Here is a 26,045-nt window from a genome sequence, read left to right as displayed (position 1 = left end):
AATATACACATTTCTAGATGAGTTCTTTCCTGCCTTTATACTTCAAGGGGTTTCTTAAGTGGGTATCTTGGCAAATGTCTATTTCCAGGTGAATCTTCTGATATCTACCAATGATTTTCAGACTTATGTTTGCGAAGACCAAGGCTGGTGCTCTGCCATTAGAGGTCACCCTTCTGAAAATACTAGCAGTCAAAACTTGTCATTTACTATCCTCATTCTCGCTTCGGGGCCATTGTTCATTTTCACCTTGTTTCATTGCCTCCCAACCATTTATTACTCTGACTTCATGATCCTTATGGATTTGTCCCCGTGTTTGTTGACTGCCCTTTCCATGAAAGCTGGACTTTGCTTTGTCCTTTGCTGTCTCCCAGTTTTTAGCTTGAGGACCGGCTTAGAGCAGGTGTATAATAAATGCTTGTGAATGAATTATGTTTTTGACACATAAGGGAAATCTTAAAAACTCTTCCTAAAAGACTATATTGAAGTGAATGTAAGTAAAACCCACCAAATAAGTAAAGTGAAGGAAAATTATTCCAGGGTTTGGATTTAGAAAGCCCAAATTGAAATCTCAGCTCTGCCCCTTACTGGCTCTGAATCTATAGGCAAATGGTTTACTGTCCTTGCTAAAGTTTTTTCATTTCTAAAGTCACTTCATTTACAATACCATTATCTTCACAGGGTAATTGTGAAAAGTGTAAAGCTCAAATAAGGCAAATTGTGTGAATATTCTTTGTGAGACATTCAAGTGCTGTATAAATCTAAGGAATTCTCCCCAATGCTGTCGTTATTATCTCTTCCTTCTCTCTCTTCTTCTCCCCTCCCCCCTCTTCTCCCCTCATCCTTCTTATCATTGCCACCATCATGGCCTTTTCCCCCCAGGGAGCATGAAAACATCCAGGCAATAGCAAATATGAAATCACGACATTCGTGTGACATTCCATCCAGTAGAGGGCAATAGTTCCTATCAGCTAAGTCCAATGTCTTAAAGCATCAAGTCAGTCATGGCAACTTGTAATCATTTATATTTATTGTCACGGGAAACACACAAACACACGCATATCTCCTAGTAATCCTTCCATTCAGCGATCTCTGGTGTTCTTGTTTGATACATTGCTTTGTAGCCCAAGCTTCTTTTGGATGTGTCTGGCTGCCCTGAAACTTATCTTTAAAAAAAAAAAAAAAAAAAAAAAAAAGATTTACATTTTCTCCTTTCCTGGTTGACTGGGCAAAATGCAGAACAAACTGTGGCTCAAAAACAGTAACACAGGCATGCTTCTCTTTTGACTATTTATATCCTTGGCGTTGATATTATAAAATAGGATAATTCTTTTGCTTGATTAGGTCCTCTGAGAATCTTCCCACTCAAATGAGAATTCTCCCACCTGCGTTTTCTGTTTGCTGACTTTCACTATATGTATTTCATAAAGGGATTGGTGGGGAGGATTCTTCAAAGAAACTGATCTCTGGAGTCTATCTGGAACAACTAGGAACTCCCTCCCATAGTGCCTATCAGTAGCCATGTCATCTGTGCAGGCATAGATAGTCTGGGAAGTTGCTGAGGGGTTTCAGTACAAAGAGTGAGTATGGTTGGGTCTTTGACTTACTGCTTTAATTTACTGCCAGGGGAATCACACTAAAGTAAGGGAGGGTAGCCATCTCAGGGAAGCAGAGAGAGAGAGAGAGAAAGCAGCTCATATCCTTTCAGTTAATGAGATCTAGTGAGTATAGCTGGGGATAGTTCTGGAATACCACTTCTTTTTTATGGAGTTCTTTTAATCTTTGAATCATACCAACCCCCTTTATTAAGCAAGGCAGGGAGGTATTCAAGTAAGATGGTTTATACATTTGAGTATTCATTCATTCATTCATTCATCCATCTAATGTCAATGGAAAGCCTACTGTATGCCAGGAAGTGGAGGTTCAAAAGGAAATAAGATCAAGATTCCTTCCCCGTTTTAAGTAGTGCCTAGTCTCTGGGGGAGGCTAATGTAAACCTTTAATGATCCTACAGAGGAGTAAGTGCTGGAACAGAGCTAAAGGTGCAGGGCTAGGACAGCACAGTGGAGGTGGTGATTGGCTATGTCGGCAGGAGCTTTCTCAGGAGGTGCAACTGTGGCTGTGTGCTGTGTGACTTGTTTCAGGAGGTGTATTTTTCATCTTATTTCACCCTCTAAGCAAACCTTGGTTCATGTCTACAGGAATCCTGGATGAGAAAGATGTAGTCCATTTGTACTATTCTCACTCCCCCTGTAAGTCTTCCCAGTCCTGCCTGGTACTAAGTGATGATTAGATTTGATGGTAGTGAATGGGTGACCATTGGCACATACTTCCCAAGAACTAAGGATGGGAAGCCTGATTTTGATGCCTTTGGGAAAATGTCACCTTCCTCCATCTTTCTTATTACTTGGCCAAAGAGAGAAATGAATGGAACTTGTTTGGCTGGGACCACACTAACTTTTCCACAAGACAGGGCATACCTCTCAGTATTCTTTTTTTCTCTCTCTCTCTTTTTTAAAGATTTTATTTATTTACTTGACAGAGAGATCACAATTACTCAGAGAGGTAGGCAGAGAGAGAGGAGGAAGCAGGCTCCCTGCTGAGCAGAGAGCCTGATACGGGGCTCGATCCCAGGACCCTGAGATCATGACCTGAGCCAAAGGCAGAGGCTTTAACCCACTGAGCCACCCAGGTGCCCCCCTCTCAGTATTCTACCAGGATTGCTTTGAGGCCATTTAGAAAAAGTACTTACTTAGGGAGAGGATACTGGAAGCTTTAGATGGGTGTAAGAGGCCCTGTTCCAGAAGAAAAACTCTCTTCCTCCACTGAAGGCTTCCATGACTGTAGGTAATATATTCTCCCTTCTTTAGGACCGTATTACCCTATATACTGCTCTGTGTATTAATTTGGTCATTTCGCCAAGCATCTTCTTCTCACTGTTGGATCTCCAAGATACCTTTAGGATATGCCTGAGGGCAGAAGTTTGGCCTTCTAGCATGTTGCATCCTCTGGAACCCCAGTCTTTGGGGTAGTGGGCATTGATTGAGTGGCTGCTCCTTTGGCAGAATGAGTGAATAGAGATGACACACCAGCCAAATGCTCAAAGCTGGATTCTCTCAGCTGTGATCAAGCTGAGGGCAGCGCCTAGCCCCAGGGACAGCACAACCCACACTCCTGGGCTGGGAACATTTCAGACTCATACTGGCTCAGCTCTGGAGCTGACTGTGGCCAGCGGGGACACTGAACCGTTTGCTTGTTCTGTCGGCAGCCCTGAAGAACTGGAGTCCTTCCCCTGTGGGTGAAGTCTAAATTTAGCCCTGAAGAAGCTGCCTTCCCATTTTGCTGGAGAAAAGCTCTTTTCACTGGAATGGGCCTCTGCTTTGATTAAGTGGGAGGACCCACATCTGGGAATACATAAACTTTATTGTCCTTGGATGACAAAATGGTTTCCCTGCCTACTGGTTTTCCGCCTTTTTAGCCTGGAGTGTGATTGCCTCTGCTTATGACTGTGTTGGCTAGGGCAAGCCATTTGGCTGTAGACTGGGCTCCCAAAAACTGGAGCCTAGGCTGGAGTTGACACCTGGGGACACTGTTGTATCCCTACTTCACCTCTGGAGGCCGAGCTCTGTGTGTGCAGAATATGATAAAGACCAGGCTGGGTCTTTTGCAAGATCCTGGAAGAACATGAGGCCCAGGTTTGTACCCTTTTAGAGCAGATTCTAGGATTTCAGGAGGACTGAAATATCCTGGGGCATCCTTATAAGGATCTAGGGTTCAAGGTCTCGGGGCCCATACTGTACCCATACTAAAGTGAACATGAGACTCCTATCTTGGACAGACACCAGCCCTAAGGGATTCTCTACACAGAGAAAGGCTTCTAAGACTTCTCCTGATCCAGAGCAGGCTCCTCAGGTGATTCCTATCCCAGAATCCCTCAGCCATTTGAGTTTTATATGAATAGTTTAGGAAGCTGACAAGTGAACATTCTTTTAAAAGTCAGCTCCCCTAGGGCATGGTCACATCTCCTTTGATAAATGTTTCCCTTGCTGTCCACTGATTCAAGCTCCAGCTAACTCATCTTCTGAAATACAGGGCAGAGAGCACTGGACTTGGATTCAGAAAAGCTGGGTTGCCAGATGGTCTTGTTTTACTGCTTATTAGCTGTATGACTTTGGGCAAGGTACCTTCTCCAGACTTCTCTGTTTCCTTGTCTGAAAAATGGCAATAAGCCTGTAGTCATATTCTCTTGTCAGCACAAAGTGAGAAGATATTATATATTTTCAAAAGCTCTTTGTAGAAGTAGATTCCTTCTCCATCAAGTGACCTGGGCTGGCAGTAAATTTTTGGATTTGATTGATTCCCATACACCCCACACCCCATGGAAATCTCTTCTCTCAAAGAGCTCTTTTCGGGACACTGGGGGGCTTGGTAGCTCAAGGGAACTCCTGCCTGATCTCTTAAATCTCTTTCTTTTCCTGAAGAAGAATGGTGAGGAGGTCTGGGAGCAAGGAATCATGACTTCTGGATTGATTGAGCAGCTATTTTGCTGAATGCCCATAAGCAGATTGTACTTGGTCTGACTTTACCTCAGTTTGTTGGTCTGTAGAATGGATACACAAGTACCTGTAAGCAGACCTTGAGAAACAACTTAGTGAGAATTTAAGAGGAAAACTATAATAATTGCAATGTTGTAGACATCATCCAAATCCAGTATATCTTCTGATCAGAACCTAGAGATGGGTAATTTTCTCAGGCTACTCTGGGCAAAAATCAACATTAGTACCAGAACAAGCTTCCCCATTTAACAATAATTGATAAAGTGGAAAAGAGTTAGACTGAGTATAAAGAAATTATGCTCTGGGTGAGGAAGAATTGGAAAGCCACCCTCTTGCTGTAATTTTCCAGGATGTCCTGGATAGCCCCCAGAAGTCATCTGTGTGGAAAGAGCTCAGGAACATTTTATAAGCTAGTAAAGCATTGTTGGGGGGTAGGGTAGGGGGGGAGTGATAGATTCTTTGGAATTTATCTGCATGGCTGATGTCACTTTCTCAGCACAGGGAGCCAAACTGTCTCGATGTCTGTGGCCTCTTTCTGGAATCATTTTCCAGTAGTTAATCCCAGGTGACCCTTGAGGCCACTTCCCTGTCAGAAATTGTTGGCTTTTAGTGAGAGGTGGCCCTTTCTGGGTGCCTGAAGTTGGCAAGGAAGCTCCTCCTTGAAGCCTAAGTGGAAAGGAAATTGATGGCTTCTCTGGGCTGAGGTTCTCTCTCCTGCAGGCTCATGTCTGGGCAGTCCAAGCCTCATAATTTTAAATCTTTGCCTCTTTGCCTCCATGAGCTGTAATAACTGTCACCCTCACTAGCTAGACACCATCCATAAAAGCTCACTACAATTACCTGCCTCTAGCTTGGGGGACAATAATGTGGCTTCCAACAGCTGACTGGGAAGCTGGAAGCACCCTGCTATCTCTTAAGACCAGGCTGAATCCCTGGCTTTGTCATGGGAGACAATGTCACATCATCTTTCCTTAAGCTTTAGTTATTATAAAATGGTGTTCATTTTAATTTGGACATTTAAAGAATGTGACAGTGAATCCAGAAAAGGGAGGAGACAAGGAGAAGGGGGAAAAACGAACATTTATTGAGCATCTAGTATGCATTAGGCATCATGCTGGAATATTTTTATGTACATAGTTGTATTTAGCTCTTAAAACAATTCCCTAGGCTAGGACATTACAGATCTCATGTTATAGATGTGGGAATTAAAATTTGGAGAGCCAAAAATAAAATGAAGTATTACATGACTTTTTCTTGATTTTCTTGAAGGTTGGCTTCTCAGTAGAGGTGCATCTTGTGCTAGGAAGATTAGAACAAGGATCCCGATGTCACAGTAACAGGGACACACTGAGATTCTACCTGATAGATCCAGTGCCCTCAGGAGACCAGAAGACCATCACCCAATAGTGTGATGGGATTTTCTAGGCAAAACCACTCTCTCCTCCAAGAGGAGAGTTGGGATAACCAAATTTTGCCATTCCTTACCTCTAGGACAGGGTGACCCTTCAGAAATCAGCTGTTCTCGAGACGGCTGTACAGGTCCCCAGTGCTGGCTGCCAACGTTGTTCCAAAATCTGTGTGCTGCCCAGACCAGCTTTGGGAAATAAGCATCCCTGTCCAGCTGGCGAGACCCAGGCTGACTCATCTGGCCGTGGGAGCCTGAGCATCAGCCTGCCCTCCTGTCTGCCACCACCTCTGCCGTGACTATGGTGGCCAAAAGTCGTGGCCCAGACTGGGGTCTGATGCTGCATGCGGCTGGCTGCCCCTCCCTGTGAAGGAACATTCTGGAGGCAGCGAGCTCAGTGGCATGCCCCCTGCATTCCAAGGCCCCCTTCCTTGCCTGTGGCTCAATCCCCCATGACCAAGGGTGTGGAACAGGATTCCTTTCTCCAGAAGCCCCGTGACTGAGCTGAGACAGGAGGGGTCTGCAGTCCCTCTTCGGCCGGGGACAGCAAAGATGCTTATCCCCCAGAGACAGGAATCCTCTGGGTGGGCGGTGGTGAGCTTGGGGAGCGGCTGCCGCCGCCAGCTGTCTTCAAGAAAGGTCTGCCACTTTCTGACCTGCTGCTGACCTGGACTCAAGTGGCGGCCACTCCCCTGCCATTTGCCCCTGTGGTGAGAGAGTGGGACAGAGGACGCCATGGCGCTTTTTGGAGTGCTGAAGTGAAGTTTTGACAGATTCCAAAGAACATCAAAGTGCAGAACAACAGCCAATACATCATAGTCTGTCACCAGGGCCCCCACCCCTGATTATCACATTAAATCAGCAGCGGGCACATTTCAGCTGTAGCTCAGCGGACGCCTACTGCAGCTCATAGTTTCTCCTTCCAGAGTTAAACAAATATGGCAATGGTTACATTGAGAAATCTGTGCTCTCTGGTCTACTACATTCAGCAGCTGAACCCTTCATGGCACGCGCATGGGTGCGCACGTGCACACACACACACACACACACACACAGAAGCATACTGCTTAAGAAGGCAGATAATTGGAATGACATAGAACAGAACACAGAGGTGGGTTCTAATCCTCGCTCTGCCACTTCATAGCTTGAAATCTTCAGCAAGTTAGTTAATACCTCTGGCCTCAGCTTCCTTAGAGTAAAATACAGACAATGATGCATGTATCTCCAAACTGTTGAGTTTAGTTGGTAGCAGTTCAACATTCATTCCTGTCTGGGAACCATGGACAGTGCTTGCTAATCATGTTGTTTTGTTTTTATTTCTTGATACGTTTACGTTTGGGATGTAAGAAAGACGAAACATTCTCTTCCACTAAAGCTTTGCTGAGAAATATGTGTGAGTGAAAGGGAGGCAGGCCACTCAGGGTTTGAGTTTCAAGTGATGAAGGAAATTCTTGCTGGCTTGGTATTTCCCTGGGTAAATTCTCACCGGGGGTGGGAGCGGAAGGGAACTTCAGAAACAGCTTATGCTGATCTTTAAAACCGTTTCCCCCAAACTCTGGAGCATCCAAAGAAAGCAGAGTTATCTGCCAGAATGTCCCAGAAAGAACAACAGGCATATGAATTCTGTGCCACATGATCAGGCATAAGAAATGTCACATTTCTTTTATTACTTTAAATTAAATTTGATATGCTATTGTAGCCATTCTGCCAGGCTGGTGGGAAATTCAGTCCAGAAGTGCCCCCTTCTTCTCAGTTCCTGTGAATGTCCACCCAGCACATGCAGGGATGGCTCTCTAGTCTTCAGTCCACATGGATGACCACGGATGTATTTCATTTGCCAGGTCCTCATCATCCTAGGAGGCTGGTGGCTCTACCTTCTCTTGGCAAAGCTTTGCCATGGCTGTAATTTCTCCCTGAGGCCCTGCTGTCTCCCTAGAGGGCTTTCAGGGAGACAGAAACTTTCTGCCTGAGAACACAGATCTCCAGCCCTTTATCATCCTGGAGGAGGCCCTAGAATTCTTTTCAGTCCCCTTCTCTATCTTTTGGTGAGGATAACCAGTAATCTCCCTTCAGAGAGCCTTTAAAAACAACAATGATAGCCTCTGCTTCCTGGGGCTGGGGGAAAGATAGGTTGTCCAGGTTAACTAGAATTAATCTGTTCTGTTATTGAGAAGGGTAACAAGATAGGACTGGAGGATTTGTCTGGGGATTCCTTGAGGGAAATGGAAGAGAGAGATTTAAAGAATCACATGTGAAACTGGATAAGATTCTGTTTCCTCTAAAATACCAGTCACTTTCCTTCCTTACACTTCTACCTTTACAGAGGTCACCAGGCTATGGGGGAAGGGCTGCAAAGGAAGAGAGCAGCTCTGTGGAGCCCAGGAACCAGCAGAAGATACTGCCTGCCAACCACATGGAATTAAAATCCTTGTAAATTAAGAAGGTGCTTGCTGGGGGATGATCTTAGTTGACAGAGCCACTCTGCAAGATGGGTGGGGTAGTTGTTAATCCCATTTTCCAGATAAGAAAACTGAGGTTCAGAGGGGTTTAAAAGACTTGCGCAAAGTTACAGAGCTGAGTGGCAGAGCAAGACAAGTCAAATTCAAGTCTACTGGACTTTTTCTTCAGGAGTCCACAGTTTTGCTCACAATTTTAGATTAGGCTTCAGCGCCATCCGTCAGTGGCTTAGGATGTTTGCCTTTTGGCAGTGATCTGGCAATCTGGAAACTTGCCGATAAATTTTGTCTAACTCTTGTTCTTATGCTATTTTTTTTTTTTTAACTTTCAGGAAGAGGAGCCAGAAGTAGAATATATTTCTTAGGAGAGAATGTACTCTGGACTTTGATGCATATCTGGTAGGTTCCCAAAGTCTAGCTTGTGGCAAGTTTGAGACCATGTAGCTAATTCCATGTGCATTCAATAGACTATCTTAGTGAGGGGAGTAATTTTATAAAACTATTAATTCAAGTTTCAAAAAAGAATTGCAGGAAACGTATTTCTGACTATTTAGAAGTGACTCATTATGGGGCTATTTGAAAACTATATATTATTTTTATCAGTAAATAGAATTGCCTATAGTCAATGTTATCTCGTCACATCCAGGGATTCTAAGATCCGGTTACCCATTTCCCTCAAAACAACTGACAGCAAAGCTGGGGAAGAGAAAACCCACCACAGTCTCTGCAAGGCGAAACCTCCCCTAAACCCCACTGTACGCTCTACTGCCACACCCTTCCCTGCCAAGTAACAGAGGGCAGATAAGATGGAAATGTTCATTCCAATTCCCCAGCCAGTGAGATATCAGGCTCAGAAGAGGTTCCATAACCAGAAAATCTTGGCTGCAGTTTCAGTGTTTGGAAGCAAAAAAGGAAAATCAAGGAGTGCCTTAGATAGCCTTTCTTATGGGGCTTTGTCAGGATAGGGACTTTTGAATACTTAAATTGAAACAGAGGATGGCTAAGAGTTCATTTCCCCATTAAATCTCAGACGGTACAAAGTATTTTTCTATAAAGTACATGATCCACTTTTCATTAGCTGGTATTTGGCCTCACAATGTGAAGTGGGAATATTCAACTCTGTCTTTGTCAGCTGGGTCCTGGGACATGGTATCGTATCCATTCCCGGCATGAAGAGCTCTGGTCCCAGAATAGTTGAACAGAGCTAAAGTCTGCTGTTTCCAAAATGACCATCTTGGAACAGGGCTTCCAGCTGGAGAATGATGGGTCAGCCCAGGCAGTTTTCTACTTGTTTCATACAGAAGGAGGTGGTCCAGGTCTTTGTCTCCCAAACAATCCCAGGCTTTGACACTTCCTGAGAAAGCAGGGCTCGTTCCCTTGTATGCCACAACTCTGGAAAGCAGCTCTTCCTGTAAGGAGGACAATGGTCCTTATGGGAAGGCTAGGGTTGCATGGGAGAAAGATTTGAACAGCAAGGAGAAGCATGCATGCTTTGCTGGCAAGGGAAACGGCAGGCCCAGAACACTGTGGTAGGTTGAGTGAGGTGTCCCGAGGTCTCGGTGGTGTCTGCCTGGAGCAGAGCAGAGGTGGTTGGAAGGAGGTAAAAGAGGTTAGGAAGGTAGTGGGAGGTGGAAGGAGGTGGCCCAGTGTGTTTAACACCCAATTTAGGGATCTGGGACTTGTAGTACTGGTCTTTGGCTCTCAAAAGTGTGGTCCAAAGACCAAGCATCCTTGTCACCAGAGAGCTTGCTAGAAATGCAGAATCCTGGGGCTCATGCCAGATGTAGGAGATCACGTCTGCATTTTAAGAGGAAACCCAGGAGATCTGTATATTCATTCAGTAACACTGCTCTAGGCTGAGAGCAAGTAGGAAAGATTTGGAGCTGGAGGGTAATGTGATGGTGGAGGCACTTGGGAATGAGTCCATTCAGATGGTTGGAAAACCTTCACTTAGGATTTCCCTGGCCACAACCCTGAGGAGGAGAGTCAGACAAGTCTTTTCACCAGAGCACTGATGCCCAAGATAGGTGTCCACCTGGCTTCCCCTCCGATGGCAGCAACCATGGTGATCACCCTAGACTTTGCACAATATTAAGAAATGTGTGTTCAAAAAAAAAAAAAAAGAAAAGAAATGTGTGTTCAGGACGCAGCCATCCCCAGGATCTGTGGGTTTTTTTGAAGCCAGATTTCATGGCTGCGGCTGCTTATCTGCCAGACCCTGGGGAGCCGGGATAGTGCCGGGCTGCCAGTCCACCACAGCCACACAAACTCGCAGCCACTCCTGGAGGTGCCAGAGCTTCTGGGAAAGACATTTCAGAAGTTTTCTGCAACTGCAACAAATTCTTGGGGTCTGCCCCGCAGCACCGCTGTGACCTGCTTTTCTCAGTCTTTGGGCAGCCAGTTCCTGAACCTGGACACTCCCAGGGCCTTTTGGTCTCTGCTTCAAATGGGGTATGATGAGCATTGCCCCTAACACCTTCTCTCTCTGTCCAAGCATGACGACCTTGCTGAATGGGCAGCACAGACTATGTGTCCTGGGCCTCTTGCCCCAGCAAGGTGGGGGGTGGGGAGGTGGGGGGGGGTGGGTGGTTGCTCCTTTCCTGGAGGTGGTGAAGACCAGGGAGGTGGTCATCTAGGTCTGGGACTGGGTTGGGTCTGCATCTGTAAGAAGAAAGAAAGGGTGGGTGACAGAGAGAGAACTCTTTGAATGGGAAGATTCTAGGATTCTCAACTTTGAAAGGAGAAGGTATAAACTTAGCTATCAGTTAATTCCTGCCTTTTTCAGTTTTTCTTTGAGTCTTAGTCTTCTGTCCAAAAGGAGATGGTAGTAGCTTCTTGAAAGTCAGGAGAGTCTGAATGTGTCAGACCAGTGTCAGTCCTCCTCTCCAGAGCTGTTGCCTCTTTTCTGCCATTTCTTGCAACTAAACTTCTGAAGTAAATAGTTCCCCTCTGGGAATTCAGATCAACTAGAGGGAATATAAGTCTTGTATACATGACATTTTGAATTTGAAGACTACAGTTTAGAATAAATGTGACCATTTGTTGAAACCAAACCGTTTCCTAGAATGGAGTCTTCAGGGGACCGGCTTCATGAACTGAATTGTCATTAGCATGTTAGTTATTTGATAGCAAATGGGTTCTCTTAGGACCCAGAGGTAATGCAAAGCATTTGTTCAAGTGTCTCTGGTTTAATATAGTACACTACATTATTTTTTTCCCTACTCTTACTGAGTAAAATCTGTACTTTGTGAGTTTGGAGACTAACCTCTGATGAATTCTGCTTATTCTAAATGTATTCTCACACAATGAGTCCCACAATTGGAGGTTATCAATGTTGTGGAAAACCTCCCGTAAAGTTTTCTTCTAACACAGATCTGGGGAAACACAGAAGACTCCTTGAATGGTCACAGTTACCTTTTCCCAAAACCATAAAGAAATATATTTTTGTTTCCTACCCCAAACACAGTATAACTCATTTCCCGTTTTTCCTGGGAGATTGTGGTAACATGGGGAGGCCTGGGGGGTCTCTGGGATAAAGCCGCTTGTGAAAAACAACCATGGGGGGATTCCAGATCTGACTTAATCAACATTTCTCAAGATCTGTAGACCCATAAAAGTGTTTGCTTTCTTACCCCAGTTCAGCAGGCTGATTTATTTCTCTCACCCTGCTGACGCTGTCGCTGCTCAGAGCAGTTCATTTGTCAGGTTGAGAGAATTACAATTTGCAGGACCCTCACTAGTGCTATCTCAGTTTATAAATTTCACGAATTACAATTTATTGCTATGCACCCTGCAGAGTCTCATATTAATAAATTGCATCTCATCTGCAAAAGCACGTGTATATGGCTCCCCTGGACATAGGCTTATGGTCCTAGAGCTGCGGCACGCCTGCATGTGGCCAGCACACAAACATCGCTGTTCTGCCTGAACCGGGCCCCCAGTCAAGTTCCCGCAGCCTCCGTCTGATTCTGACTTCCCTTGCGGTGGCTGCTCGCGGGCCCTGCTCTCTTGTTTTTATCTCCACGGGGATGCTGTGTAAAGGAGGCCAGACACCATCTGTGTATGTTTGTGTTGTGGTGGGGAGGGTGTGGTGGTAGGAAGAACTTTATCCCTTCCAGAATGCACAGATTTCACCTTGTAGATTTGATCAACCTGGAGGTACACACACACACACAAAATCCCATTAATAATGCAAAACTTTTTTTTGCTTACTCTTGTCTTTACCAGCCACTAGATTCTCAACTTGTTCTCTGGAAGTCCTTTTGGGCTTCTTACATGCTCTCATAAAGCCAGTCCAGCTGTCCATATGGTCAGACCCCACAAGGCATCTTCCATTTTCCCTTTCTCTCCCTGCTCTGGGCTCTTCTGGGCAGGGTTACTGACACCTGTCAAGCACCTTACAGCTTTTGTCGGGCACCCCTAAGTCCACCCATCACCTTTGTTTCTTACTGAATACCTGCTGGTTCCATGTGATTCCTATTGGGCTTGCCATGATTCTCACTGTCTCATCTGCCATGAATCTGTAAGTCCCTGCTATGGTCTGGTTTGTGTTCTCCCAAAATTCATACACTGAAGTCCCTAACCATAGCTTCCCCAGAATGGGATTGTATTTGGAGACAGAGTCTTTACAAGGATAATTCAGTTAAATTGAGGTCATTAGGATAGACCTGAATTTAATAGGACTGGGGTCCTTATAAGAGGAGGAGATTTGGACATGGAACGGGACAGAGGAAAGACCACGTGAAGACACAGATTGATGACCGCCATCAACAATCCAAGGAGAGACGCTTCAGAAGAGACCAACCCTGCCAAAATTTTGATCTCAGACTTCTAGCCTCTAGAACTGTGAGAAAGTAAATTTCTATTGTTTAAGGTACTTAATTACGGCAGCCCTAACAAAGCAATGCAGTCTCCTGCCAGGAACTGTCTGGAGACTTCATGACGGGTACTTCAAGCTGGGTACCAGTGGATATCAAGTCGGGGATAAGAGCCTGTGACTTCTGTTGAGATTTTGCTTTCTTAGAGGAGCCTCGAAGCTCTGCTTCTGGTGCCCTTATGGCTTTTGGTGTATGTGGACTAGCCCAGCCCAGTCTGGCACAGTCTACTCTTCCAGGCTCTTCCCCGCAAAAGACCTGTGCTCAAATCACACTGGACTTATTATTTCTGGAAACTATTGTGACTTAGTTAGAACCAGGGCCTCAGATCCCCCAGGGAGATGTGAAATCACAGGGATCCTATTTGTGGCTGTGGGAGCTGAGGAAGAGACAGCTGCTGCTGGAGGTGTATCTCCGGAGGCTGAGAAAGAAGGAAGAAATATCCTGGCTGCTCCCTTCTTTCCACCCTCCATCCCCCATCAAGTGCCTCCTGTCGGCTGAGCCCACTGGAAAGGGTCTGGGAAATGGAGCCTGCAGGGGTCCGCCCTGGCCACAGAGAGCAGAGCCCAGGACCAGCCTTCCTCTCACACCCCTGCATTCGTTGCCTGTGTCTGCCACAAGCATTAGTGGGAATTTGGTAGTCTGAAGCAACAAAAATTGATTCTCTTACCATTCTGGTGGCCAGAATTTCAAAATCAAACATCAACAAGGCTACACTCCCTTCCAAGGCTCTAGGAGAGAATCCTTCCCTGCTCCTTCCAGCTTCTCATGGTTTCAGGGGTTGCTCAGCTGTGGCGGCACCCCTCCAATCTCTGCCTCCCTCTTCCCATGGCCCTCTCTTCTCTCTGTGGGTCTTTCCTCTGTGTGACCCTTGTCATTGGATTTGGGACCCACTCAGATCTTCCAGGGTGACCTCATTTTGAGATCCTTCACTCATTTACATCTTTTCCAAATAAGGCTGCATTCCCAGGTTGCAGGGACTGGAATGTGGGTGTACTTTGGGGGGCCACCAATCAACCCACTGTAGTCTCTTTAACTTTGTTCAAGTGATTCCCCAATCCTTCTCTAACTAGAAAAATCCTGCAAGTCTCCACTCCGGGGGGTCACTTTCAGTACGAAACCTTGCTGGAACTATGCTATCAGGCAGGCTCACTTACAACATTCCTGGGCCTGGTCATTCTTTGTTCACACGCATGGTGCTTATCAGCTTGGTGGTTCATTCCATTAGACCATGAGCTCCTAAGAACAGAGGAGGGCCTGTGTCATCTGCCCCAAGAACCAACTTCACATAGCTTCTCTCTTCCATGAGGAGCAAGATCTTTCTGTCTGGGCCCCAGTGCTCTCTTCCTGCTTTGGGTCAAAATAGCTTTCCTTACTCTTGAACTGCATGTGGCTCTGTCCTCCTCCTTGTTGAGCACCTCATGCGTCTGAAATTTGTCCCCGCATTTTGTCGGAACCCCCTCCTTCCTGGACCTATATCACACAGGATCCCTAGCACGATCCTTGTTCAAGAAGGGCTGCTGGTAAAAAAAAAGAGTTTTGTCAGAACCAAACAGGTCCAGGACTAGAGGTGGGGAATGAAACATTTTGTCATTGTAGCATTTCTGATGGAATTTGATCTGGAATTTGGGATAAAGAGTAAGCCTAGTCTTTAAAAACACATTTAGGGGCACTTGGGTGGCTCAGTCAGTTAAGTGCCTGCCTTCAGCTTATGTCATAATCTCAGGGTCCTCAGATGGAGCCCTGAGGCAGGATCCTTGCTCGGGGGGAGCCTGCTTCTCCCTCCCCCTCTGCCTATTGCTCCCCCTCCTTGTGTTCTCTTTCTGTCAAATAAATGAATAAAATCTTTAAAAAACAAAAAACAAATAAACACAATTAAAAATAATAGGCAGGTACTTTTCTATAATGACTGATTTTTTACATTTTGTTTCAAGAAATTTTGTAAAAACCTCCTAAAGTCCTATACAGAAAAACTTGATTACCTGTAACACTTGGGAAATGGGGAGTTTTGTTCTTTTAACTTGTCATAAGCAAAACCCCTTTTCATTTTTAATTCTGCCTAAATTATGTATCTCTTTCCTGTTTCAGTAGCTGAAGGGATAGCAAATGGGCTGCTTACTTTCTGTTCATAGCATAAAGGACTAAAGATGCAGGTTTGGGATAAAGCTGAGTAATCTGGGGTGTAACCTTGAAAAAGTTCCGTTTATCTACTTGTTTTCTGGGGATTTTATATTTTTCTCCAAAAGTAGAGAACAGAAAATATGCCATTGTGCGAAGTTTTCTTTTGCTGACTTCTGATTAATTTTAGCTTTCCTTCTGCAACGCTAAGAACATTTTTGTTAGCAGTGACTAACTGCATCTTTTTAGATGTTAGAGAGTATTATAAACATTGGCACAGGGAGATGTTTTGACTTTTCCAGGCTTCTTCTGCTTCAGTACTTGTAGTTAGGTGTGGATGTATGTATGTAACCAAGTATGGGTACAACCGAGTTAGCCTAAAGTGGACAGAACTACAAGAGTGAATGAGAAAAGCAGCAGATTAAATGTCAGAAACCTGTCCGTTTTATCCCTGTCTGTACTACTGAGCCGGGCTAGGACCGTTGGCAAGAAAATTTACTGGATCTATTTTCTCTTCTAAAAATGAGGCTAATTCTCATCTCTGCCTGCTTTCTAGGATTGTTATGGGAATGCGAGCAGATGTTTTAAAAATGCAATAAAATACTGCGCAGACCTCATATGCTGTTTCTGTGATACCCAGTCCCGTGAAGAGGTAATGTTTTTGTAAAGGACTACTGCTATTAATTGGTATCATTGTTGCTTAATTCCTAACACTAATTCTGCTTTTATCACACTCGAATTTGTATATAAGGGGCTCATCACACAGCCATGTACCCCCGTCTGCCATACCCAGGTCTGCAGCCATTTGCTATGTGCCAGCAAGAAGCTAGACTCTGCTCTTTTACCCCCCATGAATCCTTGATGTCTCCCTTGTGTCAAAAAAAAAAAAAAGAGAGAGAGAGAGAGAGAGAGAATTAGACGCCAGAGAGACACTATATATAGTTTTTCTTTGACTGCTGGAAAAGATAAGTGGCTGAAAAGAGACGGGAATTGTTTGCCTATAAATTGAGTGCCAGCAGGTTTATCGCTGAATGCTGGAGATTATGTTGAGTGGAGTAATCAGGAGGAAGAAGGGGAGGCTACAATAACACTGCGATAGGGACTATTTGGAGTCCACAATCAGACCTTCCTTGACTTATGCACCCTGCGTGGAAAGTGCTTATGTTACAAAACAGCGTGAGGTCCTGGCCCTGAGATACTTATGTGTCTCCTGGGTAGTGAGGCGGCCATTGTCGGTTAGATGGCAATGCTCCTTGGCTGGGTCCGATGTCACCTGAGAGGGCTGGATGGGCTGGTGGGCATGGCAGAGGCTTCCTCCCACAGGGCATGGCAATGGCCCAGACCCGGAACCCCGAGCACCATGGAGGAGGGCAGTAAACCCTGGGCGCAGAATAATATTTGGCCAGGGTGTTCCTTGAACCGTGGGATGCTTGGAGTTTTCTAGGTTTTCCTCCTCTTGCAACCCTGTAAGCTACAGGTGATAAATAATGTCTTCAGTCCCCGTGGCGCCTGGTGTCTCTCTGGAGCACCCTGGTCAGTCCCTGGATGAGGCCACCAGGAGAGCTGTGAAGGCATCATGAGCAAAGGATGGAGGGAGACTTGTGACAACTTTTGTGGACCCCAGAGCCGCTCTGCTTGGTTGGTGCTGTTCGAGTGTTGCCATGGTCTGAAAGGAGCCGTTCCATTTCCAAGTAGTCCTGTGCAGGGGCGGGAGGCATTCACGTGGCCAGGGAGCAGTGACTGGCTGGAAAGTGAAACGCGGTGACATTAACGTTCCGCGGGGCGAACATAAATCAGCTCCAGGAGCCCTCTCCTTTATCTTGGCAACAGGTTTGCTTTCTTGATAAATCACCCTCATGACCAAATGGACTTGGCCCAGATTAAATATCTTCTGGTCATGTAATCTAGTCACATTATTTCTCATCTGTGACTCCAGTGGGCTCGCAAGAAGGACACTCAGTCCCTAATAAGATGGTGTGAAGAGCCCCAGTACTAGAAGACTAGATGAGTGGTCGGAAAGAGGAGCCCATGGTAGACGCTTCTTCCAAAGTCCAATAGCTGAGCATAATTTTTACAGACAGTCCATGTGCTTCCCCCTGCCTTCAAAGTGAAGCCTAACCTCCCTAGTGAGGGCCTTTCTTTCCCGCTTCATCTCTTCCCACTCTCTGCCTGTTCACCCTTTCTCCAATAGCGCCAAAATACTTTTTATTTCCCAAACAGTTTACATATCTATGCTCCTGGACATTACTCATGCTAACCCCCTTTGGCTTAAATGCTTTTCTTTCTGGTGTGCTTCCATTCCTTCTTCAAAACTAATTCCAGTGTGTCCTCCTAACAGCTTTGGGGGCCATCCATCCTCCTTACCTCCACTCTGAACGGACTGAACTATTCCCCTGTCTGGGCTCCGCAGGACAGGTGTTTATCCTCTAGGGTAGGGCTTATCATCTGGCATGATAGGTATTTGCTCAAGGTCTGACTTTCCCACTAAATACTAGAATCCTCCAGGCTGAGAGCTGGCTTATGTATCTTTTTAAGTACCCAATAACCAGCACATGCTATGTCCTCAATTTCTTCCGGATTAAAATAATGTACCTATAACATATGCGACCAAACCAAGTGCTGATTTCTTCTTTCCCACTCAACAGTTAGGGGAGTAAAGGGACATCATTCTCAGAAATGTAATTGTCAGCTGCCTTCTGGCACATTATGAATAAGAGCAAAGAATAAAGGAAGTTGGTTTGGAGATTTGTAAGGTGGAAGTGGGGAGAGAAGACTGGAGAACCTTTTTGTGGGAATAATCCTTTGCTCTTATTTTATTCATTTAATCTTTCATAAATGTTTCTCCACTCTTATTGTTACCACCCAAAGAGAAGTGACAGTGTGATTGCTTGGCTGTGTGTTGTGCTGAGTAGGGTGGCATTGGCTTGACAATCAAGATAGCCCAGATTCAAATCCTTACTCTGCTACACACATGAATCATCAGTTTCTACATCTGTAAAATGGATCGCTCAGTCCAATCCCTCTCACTCAAGAACCGTTTTTGAAGGTAAAATCATCAACAGCAGAGTATTAAGTCCACTCTTTCACATGCCAGGCATTTTGCTGGGATCTTTACATAGTTAGTTCCGGGACTTATCTGCTGTTATGCAGGAGGCTTCGTTACTATCCTCATTTTGCAGGCAAGGGCTATGAGGCTCAGAGGGTCACGCATGGTGAGGTGCTGCCTAAGGAGCAGAGTATGAATCAGGTCCCAGTCTAAATCCAGGACCCAGGCCCATTTCCCCCTACTTGTATTTTGGCCCTGTAGAAATAGTCCATGATCTCTGCAAAACTTAAAGCTCCTAAAAGCTCTATGGTTGCCAAATATAAAACATCTAAGTGTATAAACAGAATCTTCTTTTTAAGTGTTCTATGTAGTCTGTGTCTCATTTGTGCTCTTCACTACTGTTAGGGTGATCTTTCTCAAATGTAATCTCATCATGACCGTCCCCACCTAAAAACCTTTAATGGCTCTCAGTTGTGTGTCAGATAAAACCAGGATTCCTCAGAAGGATTTCCCGGCCCTTTATGATCTAGCCCTTGCATTCATCTCCTGCTTCTTCATGTTTCTCTCCCCCCAACACCCCTCCCATATCATGTCAGCAATAGATGGAAGCAAGATAGAAGTGGTGGTGCTCCTTCCAGCTCCCATGCCCACACTGTTTTGGCTCAGTGAGCTGTGATTGCGTCTTCTCTACTCACAAGGGGTCTCCCACCTGCACAGCTAGTTGCTCAATCCATCTTCCCTCCATCTCTTCTTTCTTATTTTCCATATTAGTTAATCATTGCTGCATAATGGATTGCCCCCAAACTCATTTAAAACAATAATCATCACTTAAGATGTCACACTGTTTCTGCAAGTTAGGGATTCAGGAGTGACTGATCTGGGTGGCTCTGACTAAGGGTCTCTCATAAGGCTGCAGTTGGGTGATAGCTGGGCCTCACTCATCTGAAGGCTTGACTGGTGCTGGAGCACCAGCATCTAAAATGCCTCACCTGCATGCCCGACATAATAGTGCTGGTTGTTGGCACAATGCCCTAACTTCTCACCACGTAGATCTCTTCATAGAGCTGATGGAGTATCTGCACAAGATGATGGCTGGCTTGTCCCAGATCTTCATTTTTATTGATCTTAAATTTTCATCCATGCAACAGTGCAACCACCTTACAATCTGGGATTCCTGAACTTACTTGGCCTGAAGACAGACCTGTGACACCATTCAAGCTAATGAAATATACATGAAGCTTTTATTTCCTGGGTGGAGCTTCCAGGAAAGCTCTTATTTCTTGGTCGAAAGGGACTGTCTCACTTGGTGCATACCTGTTAACATTTACCTTTATCTGCTTTTCCTGGCCCAAACTCATAGTTGATGTCTGGATATGCAAGCACTCATTTTGCAAACAGGATGATGAAAGTCGAAAATGAGGAATGGAGAGGGGAATGATAAAAAGAGTCTGGTCCGTGATGGCTTCACGGAGCTTCTATACCTGCCCTAGACTGCTTAACCTTGGTACTTCTTGTTACTTGAAAAAAATGACCCCAATTTGCTGATGTCATTCCTGTTAGTTTCTTGTTTCATGCACTTGGCCACAATTCTAACCAATGCACTCCTTTGTCTTTTTCTAAACTTGTAAAATTTCTTTTTTGTTTTTAACTTATAAATTTCTATTACTATATATGTTGCACTTAATTTTCATGACTTATTTACATAGGCTTCTCTTCAACTCTTCAGTGAACTCCTTGAGGGCAAACATTAAGTTATAGTTAGTGTTGTACAGTACATTTCTATTAAGCTGATGAGTTTATATTTAAGAAACTTTTAATGGATTCTTTGAGCTTTGACCTCAGAAAATAAACTCCATCACTCTATTTATTGGTGATCAGTGAATCTGGTCTCATCCTGACTTTCTTTCCCACGAGTGCCAAGACCTGGGTTAGAGAAAAAACACATCAAAGGCAACAGGGAGCGGGTTGGGGGTTGGAGAGGGGAAGACCTGTTTGATGTGAAAAAAGAGGGAGAGGTCTTTGCTAAGTTGACTACAAAGAAGCACTTCTGTGAAAATGGCTGCTAGCTCACCAGGTCATTATTTTTGCCATTCACCTTGCATGGGTCAGAGGACTTGAAGACAGATTCCTGTAGCCAGAGAGTCTAAGCTCATCATGAACAAGACTCCAACCTGTCACTGGGCACCCTCCCCCCTCTTTTTAAGGCTCTGCCTCAAAGGATAAGGAAGGAAGAGTCAAAGTTGATTCCAGGGTGATGAGGTAACTAGGAGGGTGCCTTGTCATTAAGAGAAATAGGTGGTTAGGGGCTGGGGGTTAGTACACAGCTGGCTTACTTCTGACAGCCAAGTGGAGATGTGCAGCAGGCCAGCAGGCATTTAACTTAGAGAGTTGTCAGAATGGAAGTGGCCCCTGAAAATGTGGGGATGAAAATGATCCCCCAAGGGAGAGAATAGAATAAGAGGAGAAACAGATTAGGATTAGAACTTTGGGGAATTGTTTGAGTTGGGTGAAAAAAGAGAAACAGAGGATTTTTAGGGTAGTGAAACTATTCTGTACGATTCTGTAATGGTAGATGGAAGTCATCACACATTTTTCAAAACCAAAAAAATGTTTGAGACAGAGTAAACACTAATGTAAACTACAGACTTTAGTTAATGATATTGTATCAATATTAGCTCATCAATGATAACAATTGTGCTGCACTAATGCAGATGCTACTAATGGGGAAAACTGGGGAGAAGGGGTGGCATATGGGAACTCTCTGTACTTTTTAATAATTTTTTAAATTTTTTTATTGACATATAATGTATTATTAGCCCCAGGGGTATGGGCCTGTGAATTGCCAGGTTTACTGTACTTTCTGATCACTTTTTCTGTAAACTTAAAACCATTCTAAAATATAAAGTCTATTGTTTTTAATTATGAAAAAAATAGAGAAAGAAAAATGGGTAGGAGAAAAACAAAAAGAATTCAGTGTCTTCGATACCAAGGGAGAAGAAAGAGAGAGGGGTGGGAAGGAACACTAGGAGTTAATAGGGCTGACACTAAATCAGGAATCAGAACAACCTGGATCGAGGCATTCACTTTGTGCGACCTTGGGAAATCACTTATTATATCTATTGTGTCTGGGATTCAGTGTCCTTATCTGTATATCAAATATCTAAGCTATTATTAGAATGTTTTCGTAAAACTTGGTAAACATTTTACTGGTGGTTTTGGAGATGCTAGAAAGTGACCTTCAATAACGTTGAATCACATGGTGAGAAACTTACCTTCTCTCCAGTTCAATTTCAGTCTTGATTTGGTCAAGCAGAAAGTCTCAGTTCAGTGCTAATCTAACTTTAACACATTTCTAACATATAATTGCTGATCTCATTTTTAAAATTGTGGTAAAATACGTATAACAGAAAATCTGCCATTTTAATTGTTTTTAAGTGTAAAGTTCAGTGGCATTAAATACATTCACATTGTTGTGCAACCGTTACTATGATCCATCTCCGAAACTTTTCATTATCCCATACCAAAGCTCTGTGCCTGTAGAAGAAGGAACTCCTCGTTTCTCCCTCCCTTGAGCCCCTAATAACCACCCTTCTACCTTCTGTCTTTATGAATTTGACTAGTCTAGGTATCTCATAAAAGTGGAATTATACAGTATTTGTTCTTTAGTGACTGGCTTATTTCACTATGCAAATGTCTTTAAGGTTCAGCTATGTTGTTGCATGGATCTGAATTTCATTCTTTTTTTTTTTTTTAAGATTTTATTTATTTATTTGACAGACAGAGATCAGAAGTAGGCAGAGAGGCAGGCAGAGAGAGAGGAGGAAGCAGGCTCCCCGCCGAGCAGAGAGCCCGATGCGGGGCTCGATCCCAGGACCCTGAGACCATGACCTGAGCCGAAAGCAGAGGCTTTAACCCACTGAGCCACCCAGGCACCCCTGAATTTCATTCTTGATTAAGGCTCCATCCATTGATGGACATTTGCCTTGTTACCACATTTTGACTGTTGCGAAAAATGTTGCTATGAATACAGGTCTACAAATAACTCTTCAAGACCCTACTTTCCATTCTTTTGTGTAGAGTAATTTCTGGATCACATAGTAATTCTGTGCTATTCTATGCTTAATTTTTTTTTTTTTTTTTGAGAAACCACTATACTGTCTTCTTCAGTGGCTGTACCACTTTATATTCCCAGCAGCAATGCCCAAGAGTTTTAATTTTTCCACATATACACCAACACTTGTCTGTTTTTCTTTCTTTCCTTCCTTCTTTCCTTTCCTTCCCTTTCTTTTCTTTTCTCTTCTCTTCTTTTTCCTTCCTTCCTTCCTTCCCTCTCTCCCTCCCTCCTTTCCCTCCTTCCTTTCCTTCTTTCTTGATAATAACCATCAAATGTATGTGATTCTCCCATCTTTAAGGATTTATTTATTTCAGTGAGAGAGAGCATGCCATGGGGAGGGGCAGAGGACGAAGGGAGAAAAACCCAAACACACTCCATGCTGAGAGTGAAGCCCTGTGTCCCCATGTCGAGGCTTGATTTCACAACCCTGAAATCAGACCTGAGCCAAAACCAAGAGTCAGACCCTCAACTGACTGTGCCACCCAGGCGCCCCATGATGATTTCATTTTTAGACAAGTTGTAACTGGTCTTTGGGCTCAAAGCCTTGGCAAGTGATAGTTTGCAGTTAGAATTATAGAAGCATTGCTAAAAACATGGCCACCTGAGGGGGGCCTTTATTCCTGTTCTTTGCCTCTCCTGGGGCTATGTCAGAACCTGTGGGCAACTGGATGTGAGTGAGACCCTGGGATCTGTTAAGATCCTTATGAGAGAACAGGTGTGGTGCTTCTACCGCCCACCCCCCACCCCCGGGCTGGACAGTGACTGGGAAGCAGTTTCTGGGTCTAGGTCCTGGGAAAGACCTGGTATTTGGGGAGGGGAAAGGTTGATAGGGACCACTTGCTAGTGAACCAGGCTCTATGAACCCAGAAATGCCAAGAGGGAGCTCAGTAGGGTTGATGCTTCCTACTCCCTGGATTGTAACAATGGGGAAGCCAGAGAGCTGACTTTCCCCAGGGCTCAGAAGTCTACCTTTGATCATCATCCCACAAGCTAGAGTCACATTGACTTTAAAATTTAATCATATTATTTTGTTTTCACTGAATTTCTTTATACCTCTTATTTATGACAAATGATATTGATTCTCCAATCACATACACTTTTCTTTCAAAGTAAACAAGTTAAAATATGTGAGTTATTTTAAGAAAAACCCTAAGTAGTTAATAATGTGGGGCCAATAGATATGGCAAAAATTGGGAAGGTGGCACAATAATGTAGGCTGAAGTTTGGGAATCTCTAAGATATGACACATTTTTTTTCACAGGGTGATGAAGTCCAAATGGCAAAATGTGTGTGCAAGTATTTTATTAGCTGCAAAGTACCTTTGGATGTAATACATCATGATTTTCATGACAAATGCTGCTGATTTGATTCAGTAGAGTGGTGTGGGGAGAAGTCTGATGGTGGGGGATTAAAGAGTAAGTAGGAGGTACAGAATGAGGAGAACAGGTGCAGGCAGTAGGTTTAACAGATTTGGTTGGGAAGGGGGAAAAACCCCAAAGAATGGAGATGATCTGAGAGTTCTCATGGATGGAGGAGCAGGATAGGAATCCCATTTGGCAGTACTCATGGATTAAGTACATGTGATCAAGCAATATCTGAGATGAGGCTGTAGAGGTGGGATTTGGGGCAAGAGTGGTAGGATACAGCACTGCCTCAGAAGCAAGGGCCCACTGGCTTGGTGGAAGTGGTGGGGAGAGTGCCCCTGGGCAGCTCTGGTGTTCTCAGGTGAGCATGTGGGGTAGAGCTGTGGTTCATTCTTGGTGAGGGGTGACTGCTGGGAGTACAAACCCCAGAGCAGCATTTTCCAGACTACGTGAGCAGAAGCATCTCTTAGGCAGAGTTTTCAGAATGAAGATTCCTAGGCTCTTCCCTCTATCTCTGCTTTGAAATGGCTAATCAGGGGCCTGGACATTGCACTGTAAAAAGTACCCAGGAGGAGTGCCTGAGTGACTCAGTCTATTGGGTGTCTGACTCTTGATTTTAGCTTCCTTCAGTTGTGATCTTGAGATCATGGGCTTGGGCCCTACATTGGGCTCCATGTTGAGCATGGAAGCTGCTTGGGATTCTCTCTCTCCCCCCGTCGCCCCACTGCTCACATGCTGTCATTCTCTCTCTTTCTCTCTCCCAAAAAAAAAAAAGTACCCAGGAGATCATGGTGTTGGCAAACAATTAAACACACTTAGGAGATACAGTGAGAAAATCAAAGACGAACAAAAGAGACTATTGGCTACTCGGTTAGAGTTAGAGGTCATACATGCATTACTGCACATAGTGCTTCCTACTTCATCTCTTTGAATTAATGACTATTGAATCACTTCTATTATTGAACTCCAGTATGGCTGTACTGCGGGAAACAGAGAGGAAGGAGCAGTCCAGGATCCCGGGTGCTGGATGACTTCTAGAACATCAGGAGGCATTTGTCACTCCATTAGTGCGTAGATGTAAGGGCCATTACTGAGCACCACTGCCTTGCCATCCTGTGGCCAGGCCTTATTCTGCTTCCTTTCTGGGGATGAGAGTGGTTCTGTCTGGTTTGGAGCTGACAGAGACCTCCCCTGGCACTGGTGCTAGCAGTCTTCCAAACGAGATTTTAAAACCTCAAATGCAGATGTAGTATGTCTTCAAAGTGTCTCACAAGCAGTCTTGTCTGCTGGGATCTGTGCTCTGTGATCCCCCTTGGGGGAATTTAGGCAGAGGCAGGTGTTACATTTGGAGTTGGTGTTGAGGCTTGAAGACTATAGCATTACAACATTCAGTTGGATGTGATTCAGGGCAAGTTCAGACAGTCTCCCCTACAGAAATCTATGCAAATCTCAACTCTATTTGCCAGGAAGCATGTAGGCAGTTGGCTGCCTATGTGCTCAGATGGAATTTGGACAATGGCACATCTTGCCCCCCTGGACTGTCATTAAGTCCATACTCCAATTATTTGCTTTCCTCCATTCTATTGTTTTTCCTCACTCTTTCTCTTCATGCCACATGTGGTATGCCCTCACCATCCTTCTGTTTAGTTGTACCAAATCAACTGCTGTAGGGTCCTACGCTTCCTGGGTGGGGGGAGCCCCTTACATTTTAGTGTCTCCGTGTAGTATAACCATTTAGTGTGTGGTGGCAAACACTTTCTGCACAGGTGTATATATCTCTATATTCTACATCGTCGTACATATGTATACCTCTGTTTTGGGGGGCTGGGAGATGGATTGGCACTCCCTCCCATCCTGTGCACAATATAGAAGGGACTGGAAACCACCGCTCCTAGAATTGGATGCAGCTTACCTCAGCCCTATCATGCGTGTTTGAAGCATAGACACCTTGCCACAGCCTGTGCCCCACCTGTGTCCTGCTCCTTACGAGTGCTACGAGGGCTGAGGTGCTTCCTGGCCAACCACCCACATTCTGTAGCCCTGGGACAGGAGGGGTGTTGGCCCTGTAGCTGTGGCCTCCTCTTCCCCCCGGGCCCAGCCTCCCTTCTGGCCTGT

General features: G+C 44.7%; 1 long non-coding RNA gene across 4 annotated transcripts in view; it reads left to right on the top strand.

The window, feature by feature from the left end:
- LOC309844677 overlaps positions 1-26,045 on the top strand; it is a 188,906-nt gene that overhangs the window by 20,170 nt on the left and 142,691 nt on the right. For 3 of the 4 annotated variants that reach the window (XR_014300812.1, XR_014300813.1, XR_014300814.1), the window contains exon 3: positions 15,963-16,058. This is a non-coding gene — a long non-coding RNA (uncharacterized lncRNA). Of the gene's footprint in view, positions 1-8,778; positions 8,814-15,962; positions 16,059-26,045 lie in introns of those variants that run through there. The other variant, XR_014300815.1, reaches the window with a different exon arrangement.

The sequence above is a fragment of the Mustela nivalis genome (assembly GCF_964662115.1).
Source record: "Mustela nivalis genome assembly, chromosome: 12".
Classification (NCBI taxonomy): Eukaryota; Metazoa; Chordata; class Mammalia; order Carnivora; family Mustelidae; genus Mustela; species Mustela nivalis.
The sequence above is the reverse complement of the archived record's forward strand: the minus strand, read 5'-3'. Positions and strand labels throughout refer to the sequence as shown.